Below are 6,714 nucleotides of genomic sequence, written 5' to 3'. Positions count from 1 at the left end.
AGAAGTAAGCCTATGGGTAAGACTTCTGTTCCATTAGCCGCTATAGGGAAATAACGGGGAGAATAACAATGTGCAGTAAACGGTAAAACTGTTTGAAGTACAAACCAGTGTGTTCTTAATTAAGATAACAGATTAAAATAATATGATAGGACACATCAATTCTCAATATCAAGCAGCAAAACTAACTGTTTTGTACATCTAAAAATAGCTGGAAGTTTAAATGAAAAAATGAGACCGGAAGCTAAACCCATAGAATTTACAAATGGCGGCGCCCATTTTTACTTCAGGAAAAAGGTGGATATGTGTATACAAATCATAAATCTTTCTTTACATTTCAGAATGAGCTCTTTTTATTTTAAATATGTTGAGGTCGTGTCCGTCTGATGTTTATCATGTTCATGATGTTTGCTACTGTAATGAACAGTTATATATATATAACGTTAGGGGAAATTCCTGACATTTAAAAAATTACATTCCATACAATCCATTTTATAATAAAAAATCGTGACTGTTCTCCATTTAAAAAATAAAATTAAACAAAAATTTGCATACCAAAAACAAATCTGGCTGTCCATTTACAAAACAAAACTGAAATAAATCAATAGTGAATCTTCTTTCTTTAAATTTAAATAAATAAAATTCACTTAAAAAAAGAAAAGAAAAGAAATACATGCACACTGACATAAGCTGAAGCAGCACAAAGTGTGTGTGCACTAGTGTGCGTATGCAAGACCCCCATTGAGTGCAGTATGTCTGCAGATCTGATTTACTGTTGTCAAAACACACAGCAGATTAATTTCCCTGTGGGACCTGGATGTTACCCAGGACTTTTATAAAGAAGCTGCTGCATTGTGGGAAAGTGGCAGTGTTAGAGAGCGCTCGGTGCAGGGGCCGAGGCGTCCGGTTAAGTTAGTGCTGCTCAATCGGTTTCCCTCGTTAGCCGGCTCCTAAAGGGAACCAGTGAGTTGTGTCAACAGGGATTTTTAGGTGAACTCAGCAGGGTTCAGGCGTTTACTCAGCAAAGCTGGTTTTGTAATCAAAATGGCACTTTGAAACAATGCTGACACACTACTTCATCTCATCCTGATATCAAAACTCTAATGCAAATTGAGGGTTGTAGGTGTTGTGTTAAGGAAGGTGTACATACAGTCAAATCTATTTTTATATAGACTCACATTACAGAAATAACACTAATCAGACTGGAGGGTCAGACATCTCTTAGATCTTCATTTGTGACGCTGCCATCGGTTTGTGGTCAGTCACAAAGATGAATGTTGATTCTTATGGGTTTGGAATGACATAAGAGTTAGTAAATGATGGCAGAATTTTCCTTTTTGGGGTGAACTTTCTTTTTAAAAACTCGGGAACACAGATGTAAAAACAGAGCCATGCACAGGGAGTGCCATCTTCATCTGTCTCTCAGTAGATGCTGCGATCCACACGTACACCACTACTGCATGCAATACAGGTATTCGCATCAGATAGCAGCATGAGGCCAGTTCTCTACTGAAAGCATCATGACCTTATCTCCAGCTGATCTGAACATACTTCACACCATCAGCTCCTCCCTCCCACACACACACATAGACAGACAAGATTATGTATCGTGAGCCTGTTATCTGTTCCTAATCTTGTTATACACACAAACATCCATAATTTCCATATTCAAAGAGTCAACAGAGAGCCAGTGTTACACAGCAAATTGAAAACACAGAAAAATATAAAGCCCTCTCACTCTCGATTTCCCTTTCTTTTCTTCTCATGTAATTCTAATAATGAATTAACGGTCTCTTTTTATCAAGGCAAAAATACAGTGAAAACAGTGATGCTGTGATTAATTAATTTTAATTGCAAAAATGTAATTTATTCCTGTGATGTAAGGCTGATTTATTTTAGCAGTTATTACTCTTAAGTGTCCCATGATCATAATGATCTCTCATGCTTAAGAACAAAACTAAAGCATCCACTGGCAGGCATTTCACATCAAGACTTGAAGAATTGCTCCCATCTCTAAATAAAATGCTGCGTAAGACCGTTATCTGCCACCACCTGTCACCAGAGCACCACCCACACAACATTCCTCACCGCGGTCTAATTCCCTCCACACATCTGCAGGAGCTTTGAGCGGATACACAACTGCCATAACAGGAAAGAACACCAAATCCAGCTCTTTCCTTACAGAGCACATTTTCATCCTAGCGCTCTATAGTTATGTCCGTCTCACTCTCCATAAGCTTCCATATTATTCCAGTTTCATGTCCAGAAACCAGCTATAGTGTCAAAATGATAACATATCACTTTCTCCATGTACATTTACCTAAGCTTCTGGGTTTTATTTTGATGCTTGCTGAGCACTTGAATCTCCTTATATACGTTATACTATTGTAATTTATACGACTGTAAAAGGGGGCTTCACACAACTGAAGCAGTGTTCCATGGATGTGGTTTTGTTAGAGTCCTGGTCCAGGTTTTTGAGGCAGCTCCTCCAGTAGAGTCTGGATGGTGGATGGAACCTGGGTCACCAGAACAAAAGGAACCAGGGCTCTCGCTGCCTTTTCACAAGGGGTTCTGGTGAAGGAGTGAGAAGTATTTTTGGAATTAAACTCTCTTTTCGAGATTATAGCCGTGCACACTAATTTTCTCAACCAACTTTATATGGTGCATCCTAGGATAACAACACTGAAAAAGCTCAGTAAAAATTGTATACAGTAAAAAAAAAAAAAAAAAAAATTGTTAAATATTGTTACAATTTAAAATAAATATTTTCTTTTTGAATATATTTTAAAATATTACTTATTCCTGTGATGCAAAGTTGAATTTTCTTCAGTGTCACATGAACCTTCAGAAATCATCGCTCCTCAAGACACATTTCTTATTATTATTATATTAAGTTGAAAACCATTGTGCTGCTTAATATTCATGTGGAAACTATTATACAGATTGGATAATGGATAGAAAGTTTAAAAGAACAGCATTTATTTTAAATAGATTTTTTAAAAGTCTTTACTGTCACTTTGATCAATTTAATGCATCCTTACTAAATAAAAGTATTAATTTCTTTGCCAAAAAAAATAAATCTTACTGACTTCATTTTACTAAGCAGGATTGTGCATTTACTGAAACTTTGTGTTTTGCAAAGAAACTGACACTTGGGAAAAATTTACAGCTGCCTACAAAACTAATATAAAACCTTTCAACATGAATTTAAGATCATGACAGAAAAACAACAAAACAAAACAACAAATTCATTCAAGTGCATTAAAACTTTTACCTGTACTATATTTTATGTAAACATAAATTTAATAGATTCCTGGAAGGTCCACTGATCTCTTTGGGACAGGAAGTAGAGTGGGGGACGGGGTCTTGGTGATATTATTTTCAGAGCAGCCTCCTGATGCCTGAGACGACTGCTTTACAAGAACTACATCAAAGAAGCCTCTCCAAAGTTTCAAAACTCCCAAGAAGCACCAAAAACATGAATTAGGGAATATCCATCCATCAAAAGAGGGGGATGGGGGGGCCATGTAGCGATCAATGTAGATAAACGAATGGATGTTCAACAGATGAACAGATAGAAACAAAAAAATAAACCACAGCCAGACTTGCAAAGCTGTGATTGGGATCTGCTGACAGCAGATGGAAGCGAACATGGAGGTACGAGTTTCTGTTAACATTTTCATTCTTTACTAGATCTAACCGCGGTTAGAGAACAGATCTGCTGACCTCAAACCGTGAAGGTCACGTAAGGATCCTGAAGGAGGCACGTTAATCTGTACAATAACAACTTCTGCGGAGGCAGATTAAACAAGTCATAACAAATTAAACATTAAGTTACACAAGAATACTGTTCCTGGGAAAGAAAACAACATACAACACTTGCCTATGGGATATTGGGAAAATCTTGACAACATTCACAGTCAGTGTTTAGTTTTTTTAGCTTAAATGGTCAAGCACCTCTTTATAAAACTCGTTCTGTTTTACTATTAAATCATATGTAATAGCTACGTTATAATTTTGGGGCATGTGAGTTCCTTAATGCAATAAATGATGGGATACGTTTAGTTTATACTGTTACAAAACGGTATTAGCGATTGCAGATTCTAAATACTTCATTGGATGACAGGTAATAATATTGTAAATAAATGTTCAGTTTCTTGCACAGATCGATTGTTTCACTTCATAAGATCTCAATACATCATCAGGAGCCGCGGGTATTCATTTTGTGTTGCCTGTATGCTTTTTTACTCACAAGTGCCAGTAGCCATTGAACCTTTTCTGAATCACCAAGGACCACAGTTTCATCTAAAAATTATGTTCTGCCGAAGAATAAAAAGTCACCTAGGCTGAGTAAATGAACAGCAAATTTTTGGGTGAACTATAAGGACATAATGGCATTTTTTTTTGGTATTGGGATAGTCTTGCACGCTTCCTGTTGTGAGCATGTGCTACCAAGTTACCAAGACTGAGAGTGTGGGTATTGGAACAAGCCCAATGTCTAAAGTAAGATATCAGAGATATCTACATAAGGTGTATTTTTTAATGACATCTACATAACACCTCACAGTATTATCACAATTCAATTTTATTTTCAAAGAGGTGCATCTGTCCATTACTGACATTTTTTTAAATAACCAATCACAAAATTTGAATTGTGACTAGACCTCAAAAATGTCAAAGCATACATCGAAAAACAAAAACTGACAAATGGAGATTAATAATTACTTTATATTCATAAAATTGACGGCAACCAAATGAAGTCATGGAAAAAAGTGGTGTCCCACTGTCCCGCCAAAGGGCCAGTGATAGGTCATGGTAGGTAGGGTTTATATTAATGGTTATTATTAATATCACATAGTACAAACACCTGTGCCATTTCACCTCATCAGATGTAATGGGATAGTTCACCCAAAACTGAAAGTTCTGTCACCATTTCTACACACATGTCGTTCCAAACCTGTATGATTACAAAAAAAATGTGGGTGAACTATCCTTTAAAGGCAGGGTAGGTGACTTGGTTCAAAACATTTTGTGTTACGCTGGTTAAAGGTCTCTTCGCATCCTGATAGCAATCACTAAATTAAGTGGATTAAATGTATTTCTATGTATTTCTATCATGACAACTCTCTGAATATTTTAGCATGGCAATGATATGAGAATGTTAATGTATTTGATCTGCTACGCGGCTGAATTGCTGCTGCTATTGGTTATTCCTGTTGTTGTATATTGCTGCTGCTGCAAAGCAAGTACAAGAACTTGCTACTGCCAATACATACGCCGATACGGTGCTGTGACTATAAGACATAATGCTGATGCACAAGTCGCATATAATATAACATGTTATAACAATGCTGTCTCTCATCGTTTTGCTAATTAGCCTTTGGTAGGCCTGTGGCATTCATAGGTTTTTGAGGAGGCGTGGCGAGGGTTTGGAGAGGGATTTACAGGGATGGTGGGATCTCACTTTCAAAACTAACTTGTTATTGCTAGCCTCCCCGAAATTGCCTACCCTAGCTTTAAATAACTTGCCGAAGTGGGTGTAGGTTGAACCCTTCATCAGTTTAGTTTTAGGTCATGACATTACACAAACAGCCATGTCTGGCATTATGTCTTGTATGTAACCTATTTAGTGCACGGTTAGCAAGTGGGACACGGTAATATAGAAAGTTAGGTTGGAGCATGTCATATACAAGTCAACTTCAATCAACCAGTAGTATTTGTGCTGTACAGACAGTGCTCTCTAAATGGAACAAAAAGAAAGCAGGAGACGCCAACAACAGCCTGCCAGTCATGTGAACATTTAACCTGGTGAGTTACACACAGACATTCACATTAGACCACATGGCATACATGTTGCCTTCAGCAGTCACGGCATGACAACAGTTTACAGATGCAACGCGTCACATGATGCACTCACAGAGACCTGTTTGTGGCACAGCAGTTTCCTACTGCTAAATTCTGAAAAAAACAAAAACAAACAGAGGTGTAAATTGTGGACCAAAAACCTCTGCATGTAATAAGCTAGAACACTGTCTATTTATTGATGGCTGATCTATGAATTCCTCGTCATCAGTTAGGAATCTGGGTGTGCTATTTGATAGCAATTTGTCCTTCGAAAACCATGTTTCTAGCATTTGTAAAACAGCATTTTTCCATCTAAAAAATATATATATATCTAAATTACGACCTATGCTCTCAATGTCAAATGCAGAAATGTTAATTCATGCGTTCATGACCTCAAAGTTAGATTATTGTAATGCTTTATTGGGAGGTTGTTCTGCATGATAAATAAACAAACTCCAGCTTGTTCAAAATGCAGCTGCTAGAGTTCTTACTAAAACCAGGAAGTATGACCATATTAGCCCGGTTCTGTCAAAACTGCACTGGCTCCCTATTGAACATCTTATACATTTTAATAACAAACATTTTACTTATAAAGCCCTGAATGGTTTAGCACCTCAGTACTTGATGTCCAAGTCCGGGAGCAAGACACATGTCAGTTTAAATCTAGATTAAAGAACCATCTCTTTAACCATGCTTTCATATAAGTCGCTATCACATTTTCAAATCCATTAAAGGATTGTTAGGCTGAATTAATTAGGTCAACTGAGACAGGGAACTTGCTTGGTTGGTTGGTTGGTTGGTTGGGGACACTTAATTTCTGGCAATATTGTCAGCTTGACTGCACAGACACTATTGGAAGAAAGCTGAACTAGG

General features: G+C 37.2%; 1 long non-coding RNA gene across 1 annotated transcript in view; it reads right to left on the bottom strand.

Moving 5' to 3' along the window:
* Nucleotides 1–2,426: 2,426 nt before the first annotated feature.
* LOC132110929 (uncharacterized) overlaps nt 2,427–6,714 on the bottom strand; it is a 41,595-nt gene continuing 37,307 nt past the window's right edge. The window contains exon 3 of the long non-coding RNA XR_009424695.1: nt 2,427–2,568. This is a non-coding gene — a long non-coding RNA (uncharacterized LOC132110929). The remainder of the gene's footprint in view (nt 2,569–6,714) is intronic.

This window comes from Carassius carassius, chromosome 30 (genome assembly GCF_963082965.1).
Source record: "Carassius carassius chromosome 30, fCarCar2.1, whole genome shotgun sequence".
Lineage (NCBI taxonomy): Eukaryota > Metazoa > Chordata > Actinopteri > Cypriniformes > Cyprinidae > Carassius > Carassius carassius.
Note: the sequence above shows the minus strand (reverse complement) of the source record. Positions and strands in the feature narration are given on the sequence as shown.